The following is a 14,656-nucleotide window of genomic DNA, read 5'->3' as shown; positions in this document are numbered from 1 at the left end:
TCTGTACTGTTCGTGAATTAAACAGCGCTGCGTGTTTCCACATAGGATTTCAGCAGCCTGATTTCATGAAAATTACAAAACTGTGGTGACATTTTTGCAAAATGATATTAGGTGGCTTCTTACATGTATTCCGTCAGTTTTGAGGTGAAATGTCCACTGTGTGGTGCTAAAAGTGAGTTTAATGTTCTCCCAAACAGATGAGTTTTTATTTATTTTATTAAATCAACAAAATCTACCTACCTACCCTAAACTTTAAACCTAACCAATAGTGTCATAAAATCAAGTGTGAGATGAAAAACGCAATTGCTGAAGCAAGCACGACATTTTGTGATGCGTCTATGACATATACTATTCGGCATAGATTATTTAACATAGACTATCCGGCTCAAATGTCGTCTGCCGTGCTCTTTAGGATTCGAGTCCTTGATGAGAAATAGGTAATTGCACAGAGAACATCTAAGAACCACGTATATTCTCAGTGCAAAATCTAAACTCAGTTCAGTTAACTCAATTAATGCACAAAAACAACACAAAAATAAGTCCATATTTCTATTCTCCAATTCCTATGAATGGGCTGTCTTAATTTATATCAGCGTTGCTTAACAAGGAATGGAATATTGTATATAGGATGCAAAAGGAGCAATAACTGGAAAAGAACCTCTGAATTAAATTGCATTAACTTAACCACTGTGATATGTAAATTGAAACACTAGTTATAACTAGAAATAACTAGCTTTTTCATCATATATTTTTGAGTCTGCCTTCTGCATGGGAGCAACATCAGAAGTGTACAGCCACGTATGTGCACAGTTTAGAGGGAACATTGGGTGTGACTGTGAGAAAGCAAAACCCAGAGAACAACATAAGAGCAAACACAAGCTTCAAAGCTCCCCACAGTTGCGGAAGACAGGAAGAGACAAACTGAGACAAATCAAGAGACAGAACACACAGAATTACGACACTTTACACTCCATGCAAACCCCAAACAACACCTTTCCACCCAGTTCCTGTTTTCCCGCTTCCACAACCACCTAAAGATTCCCATAAGTTCCCCTCAGAGCACAGCTGGTCAACCTCTACCTCAGAGGAACCCAGGTCCCTGCCTTCCACCAGAAATACTCCCTCTCCCGCAAGCTTCCACAAGAAAGTCACCAACCCTCCGTCTTTTCTATTTCCAGTGGCTTGGGTCTCTGCCAGAGTCCACACCCAGCCTGCTACCGCATCTTTTGACCACAGCCTCTAAACAAGCGCAACATGATGCTGCTGCTACACAATTAGACAAAATGCAAGACATGCTGCATCGACCATATATGAACATGCTGCTGCACAAACAGACATTACAAAGAGTCCTCCAACAAAGCAAGTTGTACAAGACTCATAACACAAACATAAACAAACCCCCAATAAAGCATATCTATCACCAAGACTTGTGTACTGCTGCTGCTCCGAAGAGCCATGCGCAGCGAGTGTATGCTAGCTTGGTGTGCCAATTCATAATGTGTACCTGAACCAGGTCACTTAGACTAGCTATGTGTGGATTTATTTAATCGAATGACCTAAGATAGCGATGCGTGGCAGACAGATTTGGCTACAACTTACCTTGACGCGCTTCTATGTGTCATGGCCAAAAGCAGACCTTATCATGCAAGCTGATAAAAGGAAATCCCCAGTAAACCACCTGAGCAAATAGCTTTTCAGAGAAAAACTCTCTCAGCGCATTGCATTGAAACCAGTTTAACTTAAAAACTGGGTCATTTAAATGTTACACAAAAAGATAGATGCAAGATTACTGGCTACCCGGTTACATGTCATAGGACCAATTAGCTTACACCATGCGAGTCGTTTGGCTTAACATTTTACATGTGAGCGAGCCGATTGGCTAACAGATAATGAGCTCAAGAACCTATCAGCTTGCACCACATAGAGTTTCATGGCTGAATTTGGGTAATTTAGTTGAACAGAAATTCTTATTTTAGTCTACACTTATTGCAGTGTTTTCCAGCCAGTTGCCAACTTTCTAAAAGCCAAATAAGGAACATTCCAGCTTTAAATACGGGACTCTTTTCTTTTCAGCGGGGCTCCAGCATGAGATGCTGCGCAATGGTTAAAGAGGTCCACCTAGAGCTTGTTTACAAAGGAAAACAATTGCAAAAAGGCACAGACAGGTGCAAAAAAGCGTTCGGTGTGAACGGTTCCTAACACGCTTTAAATGAAAACCGCTTTAATACAACAACCAGAAAGAACCAAATTTCTATCAATATTCACTTTTATTAAACACTACTTTATGCTAAAATAATAAAGCTGCAATAAATGGAGAAAGATAATATTTTTCTGTCAAGCTTTCTCATAATAAAGCTCAAGCTATTTCTGGTTTTAAAGCTTAACAAACCAGCTATCTGTTTCAAATTGGGCTCATCAGTTTATAGACAGTAGTGTTTATCACTAAAAAAAAAAACTTATTTGGCTTTCCAGGCCCATTGTCTCAGTACAAGTGTTAGTACGGTTTAAGGCAACCATGCATTATAATGGAATTTTATTGGAGAGAAAACGCTTAACATGAAATAGTGTATTTATCACAAGGGAAATGTAAGAAAATCACATTAAGGGCTCTATTGTAATGAGCGCGCTAGGCACTGCACAACGCGCAATGACCATGCGCTATGTCGAAAGTTTACAACAAGGACGAAGTTATTGCACAAAAAACCGTAAGAGTCAATTGGTCCGTATTTCTATTCTTCTAATGCATTACATACAGCCCATTAACACTACCAAAATTCTTACGAATGGGCTGACTTCACACTGGCGTTGCTTGACAGGAAATGGAATATATAATATAATATATATATATAGGATGCAGACTGTGCAAGAACTGGACAAAAACCTCTGAATTAAATTGCACTTGACCCAGCCCATTAGTGGTTTGAGCACGCAATTTTACATCCCACTCGCACCTAGACTTAAAGCATGCTTGCATGAAAATGTTAAAACTTCATGGCCATGCCCACTGACTTTGCACATATGACATAATGCATAGCTCTATGCTCTTAAAATAAACCTGTATTGTATTGTACTTTTGTACTTAAAATGCTAATGTTTTTCTCATTGTCATTTAGCTGAGTCTTTCTTGCAGAATGAGCGCTGACATATTACTGGTGTTTTTGTAATCATAATGGTGAGAAAAATTATCATGAGCTAGAATGCTATGTTTGACAAAATTCTGCTGCTTCTGACTGAAACACGGCAGAAAACATGCACTTATTTTCACTGATCTTTCCCCCAGCCATGTGATGTTCAACAGCCAATATCTCACACAACTTTCATGAAAAGTGTGTGTTTTATGTACATTTCTTCTGGTTTTTGAAACATTCTCAGCAGATTGGGTGTGAGATGCTAAAATATGGGACAAAATGTGTCCTGTATGGATTGTTCCCTCAAATAGGGGACGATTCCTTATTACAGGGGACAGTTGGCAACCCTAGTCACAGACTATCATCACTAAAACCTGACCCTAAACTGCATATAAAAACAAAACAAACTGTGGTCGGTTGCTTTATACTGTATGTTGGTCAGACAGTATCTTCGTGTCTAAGAAAGCCCTTAAGAAAATCGAGAGTTCATGGTAAATTTGCCACAAACTCGCCGCAAATTCGCCACTGATCATTTTCACATGCAAATGAGCTTTGCAGCAAACTTGCGTCAAAACTCTCCGGTGTTGTCAGAGATTTGCCAGAGGTTCACCACTAAGAGAAGAGCTGCAAACTTCTGGCAAACACTTGCGGCAAATCAAAAGCTAATTTGCATGTGAAAATAATGAGCGGCAAATTTGCGGCAAGTTTGCGGCTAGTTTAGATTTTTTTGTAAGGAAGGTTCTTTGCTCGAATAAGCTACAAAAGTGGACCAGACTTTATGCCAATTGTCAAAAGTCTAGCAAATGTTAGTAAGACTATGGCCACATCCACACTAATACGTTTTAGTTTGAAAATGCATTTATTATTACTTTTACACCTCTCATCCACACTAGAATAGTGTTTTCCTCGAAAACGAAAACTGAGCATTTCGAAAATGCTCTCCATTACCACATACTTTGGACAACAATGACATTAGAAAACTGAAAACAGAGTTTCCCAACTTAAACAGATTAGTCTGGACGTGGCTTATAACTTATTGACAAAGTTGAACGGTGCAGCACCAGTTCAGACAATGGTTAACTATATCAATGCCAACCAATGCATATTTTAATTATCAACTAAACTGATTCCAAAAAGAAGTGTTTATTCAGAAAAAAGTAAGAATTCGAATGCAACATAGGCCGAACTGTCGGCCACATATTGCTTGGCTACATATGCATCTCCATTTGTTCCTATGCATGTTTGCACAGGTCACACAATAGATGCTGGTGCAATCATATCTGCCATTTCATGGTCTTTGCTTGGAGACAGCACAGTGTTTCTAAGAGTGCTTTGTGTTGACTAGGATTGTGTTTCCCGCATGGTCTCAGGCTGCTGCGCCCATTATGACTCTGATGAATTATGGAAGCCACCATGTCCACCATGTCATCTCTTCTCTTTTTATTTTTTTTATTTTTTTTGGCACTTTTCAGCTGGTCAGGCTGGGAGACCTGCTTGGCCAGGCTGGCAGACCAACTTAAACCAGCTAAGACTATCTTAAAACAGCAAACCAGCTTAGGCGGGCAAGGTTTTCTCTTCTCTGTACCTAAGACAACACAGTGGCAGTCTACACAAATACCCGTCATAACACCCTTCAGGACTTTGACCATGTTTTGTCTCAGCAGACATGAGCAGGTTGACACAAATCCTCATGCTAATAATAGTGAGTGACATTTGTTTGCTCTTCCATGTGTGATCTGTGGTTTCCCTTCTTAAATTACTTATCAAGTGCCAATAAAAGGTGATCCCCAGTGAGCCATGGGTGTTTAAACTAATCTGGAATCAGCTTCTCCCAAGCATTAAAAAATGATGGCCAAACTATTACTGTGAAGCTACAGCTAGTAAGCTACCATTACCAAGTAGGCTAACATAAACATAGCAATTGCCACAATACAGTAGCTCACTTTGAAGTTCTTGACAGTAAAACTGAAACACAACTGTCCTTGTGTTCCGCCGCCGGACATTTATCTTTAACAACACTATCAAATTGAAAAGCAGGCACAACAACACTGCTACAACATGGGCCAACATCTTGATTGTTTTGGGTTGAATGGATCACATGACTGCGTCACATGACAACAAATACGTCATAGTTTTCAAATATCTCTGTTTTCCCTGTCCACATTACAACGCAAAGACACTGTTATTATTCCAACATGTCAAAGCCTTGTCCTTACCAAACAAACTCCTTAATAATGGAAAGAGAAATAGCTTTTTCCTAAGACTGCACTCTGTGTGCTTTCCAAACATCAGCTAACTGTAATTGAAATGCCCATTGAACTGACTCTGACTTAAACTCAAAGACCTGCTTTATAGCATTTAGTGACAATATGCAACCAGAGAGGACACTTTCAAAAGTGCCATGGCAACATGAAGAGGATAAAAGAGACTACTGTAGCCTTTTATGCTTTTTATGTTTTCATTGAGAATAATTCATATTAGCATATTTGCAGAGTTCTGAATATTTTTTTTCTATTAAAAAGAGAAAGGTGATGCTCCTTGTAAAAACGACTGGGTTAGCCAAAATGAGAACTATGAGAGCATGATAATCTGAATTAAAAATAGCAACAGAGAAGTGCGAAACATGAACGAATAGACTTGAGAGTTCTGCTTTTCATTATTACCACCACTTCCTTTCATGTATGTATATATAATGTATACAATACACACACATTTAGTTTATGTGACTTTCTATGGCCAGAACAAGGGCTGGGCAATATACAGTAGATGAAAAAATTATAACACTGTTGATGAATTATTTTCATTTGCATGCACCAATACAACAATACATAAACAGCAATATTTACCAACATACATTGTTTACTTAAACAATTTAATACGTTGTAAAATACCACTGGGGGATTTCCATACACTTTTTGAGTGATGAAGCAAGCATATAGTTGAATCAGAGTACTTACTCGTTGAATCGAAACGTTTGAACTGATTCACGGAAAGTGATCCGACTTACCAACTCTAACATATTTTTTGCAACTTAAGTCTTAAAGCTGAAGTGTTTGCCTCCGTACAAAAATAATAACTTCTTTCAACAGATTCCAGAAAACTTCCCATCTTCCATTGGTTGTTCGAAAGATTGACCTGCCACAAACTCACACCACTGGTCGAGCCAATTTTGCTGTGTGAGCTGGGGTGCGTTTCCCAAAAGCATCGTTAGTCAACTATGGTCGCAAGTTCCATCGTTATCAACTTAGTTCAACAATTTGGTGTTTCCCAAAACCGTAGTTCCTATGAACATTCGCAAACAGCATCTCAAAGTTGTGTAGTTGGAACTACAGCTCTTTACCTGTGGTAAGAAGAATAGTTTCTTGTTAGTTTGCTGTGTGGACATCATTTGACTTCGCTGAGACTTCTATATATTTTATTCCATGTATACAGTATATATATTTCATTCAGACAAGACTTTGTCCTCGTTTACATGCACTTAAGAAAACTGCTTATTCTGGGGTTTAGCAGAAAGCACCATTCTGAAATATCACATAGACGCAAATGCAGCCATTTTAGGGATTAAAGGCTGTTAAGAGAAAACGCTTTAACACACGTGGTGAACACAGCTTATGAGTCCATGTTAACGCATAAGTAAAGTTCTTATTGGATTTTGAAGTACGTCTGGGGAACACTAAAGTCTCATTGTAGCGCGGAGGAGGGCGGGGCTGGGCGGAATTCCGCCTGGACCCCAATCAGCCTGATGAGGCGAGCGAGGTATAAAGGCGAACGAAAACGGCAGCTCAAGAGAGAGAGAATTTTGGGTAGCTACCCTGTATGTGTGTGTGTGTGTGTCTTTTTCCCCTGAATCGTATCTCAATAGTAACCACCGGATACTTGTGAATGTCACCATGCACACACCTCACCCTCACCAGTTAATTTTTATCCAATGCCCCGCCTTGCACCAAGCGTTGGTGAATCAAGGTTTGAGAACAACCTGTATCCACCAAAGCTTGATGTGTATCCCCTTTTACTCTTACCGGTATCCGATACGCCCCTGTCCGATCAGTGGGCGGCCCGCCTGTTGCCCCTGCTCTCCGGGGAGGCGCAGCTGGCGGCACGCCGAAGCATCAGAGGGGGTGTTCACCAAGCACGACAGCCCGTACTCGGAGAGAGAGAGAAATAGTGTGTTTGTTTATGTTTATAGTGCTTCTCAGTTTTTTCTATTTCTTTGGTATCAACGGTTACCGTCGATTGTGTACACAAGGCAGAAAGACAATAAAAAGTTTGACCTTGAACCTGCATCGTTGTCTCCTGACTCCTCCCTTGCCTGGAACTAAGAACTTGTTACATTGGTGCTGAAACCCGGGAGGGAGGAGGGATGACCATCGTAGAGTCCTTGACACTGCTGTCCACCTAGCGGAGCACCACTGCCATCCGCCGGGGGATGGAGTAGTCGCTGCCAGGGGCAGAGGAGTGTCCCCACGTGCTGCCAGAAAAGCAGAGGGGCAGAGGTTTAACTCCGGTCCGCCCAGGGAGGAGCAGCTGTCTGAGAGGGTGGAGAAGTTATCGGGGACCACGTGACAGCACATCAGAGAATCGGTGAGTGAGCTTTTTCTCTCTCTCCTCTCTCTCTCACGCTGTTGCTCTGTGTTGGCCTTTCCCTCGCCTTTTTTTGTTTGTTTGTTTGTTTGTTTGTTTGTTTTGTTTTGTTTTCCCCTCCTGTCTCCTCTCAGGTCGAGAAAGGCGGGTGATGACCTGCCGGCAGGCGGGGCACAAGGCACGCCCCCCACCCCAGAGAGGAGGGGGGGATGTACGTCATGCCGGGGGCTCCCCTGCCTGAGGCAACGCAGGGAGGAGTGTAGCGTGGAGGAGGGCGGGGCCGGGCGGAATGACGGACGACCAGACCCCAATCAGCCTGATGAGGCGAGCAAGGGATAAAGGCAACCGGAGATGGCAGCTCGAGAGAGAGAGAATTATGGGCAGCTGCCTTGTATGTGTGATTGTGTCTTTTTATTTAATTAAATATTATTTATATTGTTAAGCCGGTTCTCGCCTCCTCCTTTCCCTTGTACCCCCTTTACACTGATATAAAGGGAAACTCCACTATTGCAGCGCAATTTATCTGTTGCATTTACAAAGTGTAGGCAGCTTTATGTCTTCAACAGCTTTCATGCATTAAACGGCTTTGTGAAGTACGTGTAAATGAGCTATTATAATTTGATATCTTCAGAAATTATTACTCCACCCTGTGTGTAACGTCATTAAGGACAGCTTTATATTGTTGAACCAAAGTGGTTCGAATGATGGATGTGCAACAGTTACTACAGTTTCGGGAAACAGTCCTGACTAGCCAGTTAATTTCTCCAACGATGCATCATACTATGGTGGTTAAGCAGTGAGTTAGGTAGTTGTACGGGAAACGCTCCCCTGGTCAGGCCGCTCAAACAAAGCCAAAAAAATAATAATTATACCACCACAGAGCCACAATGTTACACTTTTAAGTAAAATCAACTTACATATGGTTAGTAATTATAGTTGACTCTGCATATTAAAAAAAAACTAGGATAAGAGAATATTAACAATGAAAAAATTTAAATTATTTATCTATTTGCAGTGTTGCTTAATGCTATGTCACCAACAAAGTCATTGCAGATATATCATTAATATTCAATATATATTGCCCAGCATTAGTCAGAAATACTTTTTATGTGAAACTTGCTAGCTCACAAAGTCCTAAATATGGCTTTGAGTTCACAACCTCACCCCAGATGAGGTCAAGTATTTAACAGACATCTTTTGTGTATCAAGTCCTTTTAACCAATAAAGCAAGATCTCTCTTTTCAGTGGTGTAGTTTTATCTTTTAAATTGCCTAAACAAAAGAGAGAACTGTGCACCCCCAGCTAAAGATGCCACAAGCAACTTAATCTGAAGTAAGTACATTTATGATGTGAAGATGTTGAAATGTTCTTTTTTTTTCAATACTATCTTTCAGTTTACCAAAACGCAAAGACATATCTTCACAAATGGTGGACCTACCACATAATAGCTTGTGGTCACTGATGCACTGTGCATATCTATGTTTTGTTACACTGTCATCAATGACTATACAGCCTTAATATAATCAGTGACAGAAGATCAGATCACACCAGAAGCTCTGATATGACCTCCTCAGATAGCAATATAACCATCATAGCTACTATTTGCAGAGCAATAATTACTACAACTGACCAATATAAAGCAAATAAACAAGCAACACAGATTAAATCATATCTGCTGACCCTGATTTTGTGTAATGCTATTCTACACTGAATGTCAGTGATATTCTAACCATGGTATTTTATCTACTCTATGTGACATTTACAACCTGGTCTCATAGAATCACATTGCTATACCTACATTTTGAAAAAGGGTTTTATGCAGCTCGTTGTACGGATTGCGGCAGTTTCCTGGTGAAGACGCTAGAGATGCTACAACAACAATGATTTTATCAGCCTGGTCTCATGAAAATTACGTGACCATGGCAACATTTTTGCAAAACGAAATTTCGTGCCTTATTACACGTTGCAGTTTCCCAGTGAAATGTCCAGTGGGGGGAGCCAAAAGCGAGTGAAATGGTGTCGTAATCTGACAAGGTTTTTAAAGGTGAATGTTAGATAGTGTTTTTAATGAGTAAAACATACCTCCCTAAACTAAAACGTTAACCTAAACCTAACCAATAGTGATTTAAAATGAAATGAGAGATAGAAACAAAGCATGCATCCTTAACCAAAGCCTAAACCTAACCGATAGGGTCCAAAAACAAAATGAGAAATAAAAAACATTTTCTAAATCAACCACGTCATCTTGTGTCGCTTCAAAGATACTCTTGTCTCACGTGTCAGCTTACATGCTTGACTGGTTTCTCACGTTTCAGCTTGCATGCTTGATTGGTTTCGAACTGCGGTCTTCCAAGTCCAAAGTCCAACACTCTTTGAGACAAGCTACCACGCATGTTAATCACATTGTATTAAGTGAGTAAATGTAGGTGAGTCTGTAATATAAGTTAAGGTTGACTTGTATTCACTTTCACACAAATCACGATTAAAACGGCAGATTATCAGTTCAATAACAATTACTTTTTGCCCTGTTCCTCACACAATGCTATTTTATCAAAACACTTTTACTATAGTGTACTTTTTGTAAGGCGATACATTTTAACATTTGCATAACATAAGTAACTACATTTACAAGCATTTTTATTTCTGGGTGAACTATTCCTATAAGGTGAAATGTATCATTCTTTTGGAAGAAAGGTCTACTCATAGAAGCTTTGAGCAGTATATATGAAGCAAGAGCAGATTATTGTGTAAAGTGGCGAATAGGACTGAATGAATATTAGGAACAATGCTCGGTTGTTCTCAACATAGCAGTTTCCAATAAGAATGGCTTATACACACACTGTACAATTCCACACAGATGGCCCTTTTTAAAAAACAGTTCTCTAATTTCATAAGCATTCGTTCCAATGTGACCTTATAATTATGAAAACAAGTCAGACATTGGACTGTGGCCGACTTTATGTTTGCAGAAATTGGAGGTCAGGTATGCAAATGTTTGTAATAAGATGCAAACAGGACTCTGAAGGTCTCTGATTAAAAGGCTTTTTAAAATCTTTAAAATGATGTAATATAAATAATATTTGAGGCAACACCCATGGCCACAACTTTGTAAGACTTTCACTGTCATCACCTTAGAAATATTCTTCCGTTATCAAGCTAAAAGAGCTTAAAAACTTTCTAGGGTTTTTACCAGATATTGGAGTTTAATGAAATGCTTCCATGGCGATTGCGGTGTAAATACGTCAACATGCTACACTCATTAGCACCCAAAAACTGCTTGCCTCCATTTGGGAATTTCTCAGGCCTTTGTGTTTGTGCGTGATGGAACAAATGCTTTTTGCGACTCAGGCTATTTTAGAGCATGCGATGTCATAGTGCCTCAGAGCTGAGAGAAATATCAGAAATACCAACAGTTTTTTTTCCCTGAGGCACAGTCCTACAACCTGATTGACAGAAGTGAATGAGAACTTCCCATCAACAGAGATGACGCTTTAGTAAGTGATGATGTCAGTAGCTGATTCACACCAACAAATACATTGAGTTCATAAGGAGTACAAAAGGCTAAAAGATAAAAATACACTATTCTATCCATTTTGCTCACATGTGTTAACTTTATTCTTCTGTTTATCCACCCTGTTCCACTTATATAACCCCCTGCAGCGTACTTTGAAATGCAAGAAATTAATGTACTTCAACTCTAAACAGCTAGCTAAGGAGCTGACCTGCCAAATGAAACTAGATAATAAGTACCCTCCTGGTAAGGGGACAAAAGCGGAAAGATTTATTTTAAAGTTTTAGCTTTTAGTCTATTTCTATTAGTTTTGAGGTCATATTTGCAAGTGTACACCGACACAGTACATAAAACAGTCCCACTTTATATTAGGTGTCTTTAACTACTATGTACCAACATTAAAATACATACAATACAATGTAGTTATTGTGTAACTACATAATGTACTGCAAAACTCTTATTTGCTGCTACTGAGGTTGAGCTACGTGTAGGTTTAGGAGTAGGGGTTAGGGTCAGGGTTAGGTTTAGGATTAGGGGTAAGGTTAACAGTGTAACTACAGATGTAATTAAATGAAGGTACATTAAATGTAAGTACAATGCAACAACATATATAAACATAATAAGCATACCGTTTCATATACTTAAGTACATTAGTTAAGTACGTAGTTAAAGATACCTAAAATAAAATGTGTCTGATAAAACAAACATTTAGCTGGTATACACAAATAAAAAACCCTATGAAATGGCTTAACGAGTGCAGTTTCCATTTTCCTAGAGTCTAGGAGAAACTATGGCTGAACTCCTGCATCCCACTTGTTTTACTTTTTGTAAAAACAAGTAAAAACCAAGCCAGTTTGGAAATACATGCTGGTCTAAGCGGGTCTTTTCATCAGGGAAAGCATTTAGTTTATTTCAAGCTAATGTAAAGAGGCAAAGCAACAATGGACTATGGTTGGACCGTTCTACCCTTCTGCTTTGGACCAAGACATCAGGAAGCCTGTCAGACTTAGGAAACTTCTGCGATGCTTTGGTAGAATCTCTGGGTGAAGAGGCTAACATCCCGTTTGTATCTACATCACATTCAGAGTGGGGAGGAAAACACTTGTGGAGGAACTAAGTCTATTTCTTTGTGTAATGCTCCTGTATCAGCCCCATGCTATTATCTGTATATCATATCTGTGTTGTGAAGACAGCTTTCCCTTGAGTCATGAGAAGGTTGCACACATAGGCCTATGAGTAACAAAGGTGAATGTCTGTCATGGAAAACAGTGCAAAGATCAAATTAACATTCCACACCTGGCTGGGCATGCTATGTAGTGCATGGCAGCCTGCAGAACAGGTACAAATACCAATGATACCTCAAACAACAGTGCTATGTCACACTGCTGCAATAGTATTTTATGCTCAACAAATATAGCACAACAAATATCACATTAATAACTTAAAATAAGTAATATTAGAATGGATAACCTGTGCAATTTTTATTTTTATTTATTTAATTTTTGGCCTTATTGCTATGCGCAACATTTCGGAAAATGTCCTGGGCCATGTCTCTTTTTGAATGTCTGTTCGGGAGACGTTCATTTAAAAAATTAACTGCAGTTAAAATTAGGCTTGCTTGAGCATTAAGTGTCATTTCAAGTTCTGGCTTTCGTGCGTGGACGTGTTTTTAAAATGTCAACTGGTATTATTAGTTAGCTGCGACATAATGTATGATGCCCAAAGGCATAGGGTGTCTTATTCATTGTGAAACTGTGTTTTCTTAATGGCATGAATCACACTGAAGGCCTAGACTTTAAATGCACAGCCCGCCACTGATGTTTATAGTTAAACAGAAACCTGCTTTGCAAGGAATATTCTGGGTTAACAATATGCTCAATGATAACAAAAAGGGACATGACGTAACTATCCATAAAGCACTTTTTCCATGGAGCAAACTCCACCCACAGGAAGTTTTTTTGTCTGGAAAAGTAGTCCTTACTGGAAACAAAACAAAACATATATATATATAAAGGGCTTTAGCAAATAGTACGCTGTAAACACATTTTTGTTAGTTTTTACCAACTGTGGTAATAGACAGCATGCAACAGATTCTGTTTAAGAGAGCTTAAGTTGTATTTAGCATTCCTTTAAAATTGAGGCAATTATAAATTTTGCCTGCACGTGCTAAACATGTTGTCAAAATGAGTTTCAGCAAAGAGAGCAAAACAACGGTGTCTGAAAATAGGATTGAAACTGTCTGCCTCCAGACTTCAACATGTTGGCTTAGATGTAAAACTCATGCACACTGCAGACAAACACAAACACGGTGATTTTATTAGGCCCTCTGGATTAATGATGTTTGAGGGAGTCTGTCACACACAAGCTTACTTTCTGTGTGCTGCCCGGGGGCTGAGGCAAGGGCTCTGAAAACAAAGAAGTCCTTTTTTATTCAAGCGAATGGTAACACGAGAGGCATGGCTGGCAAACACAGGGGAGAAGGGGGAGGAGGGGACTCGGCAAAGGGACTTTATGGAGTGTGTGCTCCACCGTGCTGAAATAGGCTTTTGTGGCCCAGGCGTCAGGACGATGGGGCAGGTAAGCCAATAGGAATGCCACAGTGATCCCCAGGGCCCCCAGTCAAAACCAGAACTTTACTTCTTGAAGAGGATGTAGAAGATGCATCAAAGATGAACCTTACAAAATAATTATTGTGAACATTCCACAGTACAGTGGTGGCATCAGATTGTAATAACATAGAATTTTGAAATATATCATAGTAATGAATGATAACCATAATTGTGTACCTTGGAAATGATAAGAATTCCATGATATTACCATGGTACACATCTACAAAAATGGTATACCATATTTACCATATTTGTTGATAGAAATGTTACCATATTACATGTCCAAAAACCTTAACATTACCATGGTACTGTTGGTACATGTCTAAAAACATGGTATTACCATGGCATGGTACATGTCTACCAACATGGTATTGCCATATTACTTGTCTAAAGTACCATGGTAATACTTTTATGCCTAAAACCATGGCATTACAATAGTTCATGTCCAAAAAACATGGTTTTACGATGTTACAAGTCTATAAACATGGTGTTACCATAGCACATGTCTAAAAAGCATGGTATTACTATGTTACATGTTTGATAAGAACATGGTATTACCATGTTACATGTCTAAAACATGGTATTGCTATGGTACATGTCTAAAAAAAGTGGAATTACTATATTACATGTCTAAAAACATGGTAATACCATGTCACCTGTCTGAAAACATGTTATTACCATAGTACATAACTAAAAACATGGTATTATCATAGTGAATGTCTACAAAACATGGATTCACTATGTAACATGTCTAAAAACATGGTATTACCATGTAACATGTCTACAAACATGGTATTACCATTGTACATAACTAAAAACATGGTATT

General features: G+C 39.2%; 1 protein-coding gene across 3 annotated transcripts in view; it reads right to left on the bottom strand.

Annotated features, from left to right (window-relative positions):
- The window catches only part of prkd2 (protein kinase D2), a 66,527-nt gene that overhangs the window by 43,154 nt on the left and 8,717 nt on the right, over nt 1-14,656 (bottom strand). The window contains exon 1 of one of the 3 annotated variants that reach the window (XM_051665083.1): nt 7,148-7,418. The exons of the other annotated variants lie outside the window; for them this stretch is intronic. The gene's annotated coding sequence lies outside the window, so the exon portion shown is untranslated. Of the gene's footprint in view, nt 1-7,147; nt 7,419-14,656 lie in introns of those variants that run through there. 3 annotated transcript variants of the gene reach the window in all.

This window comes from Myxocyprinus asiaticus, chromosome 31 (assembly GCF_019703515.2).
Source record: "Myxocyprinus asiaticus isolate MX2 ecotype Aquarium Trade chromosome 31, UBuf_Myxa_2, whole genome shotgun sequence".
Taxonomy (NCBI): Eukaryota; Metazoa; Chordata; class Actinopteri; order Cypriniformes; family Catostomidae; genus Myxocyprinus; species Myxocyprinus asiaticus.
This window is presented reverse-complemented; position numbering and strand designations above follow the sequence as displayed.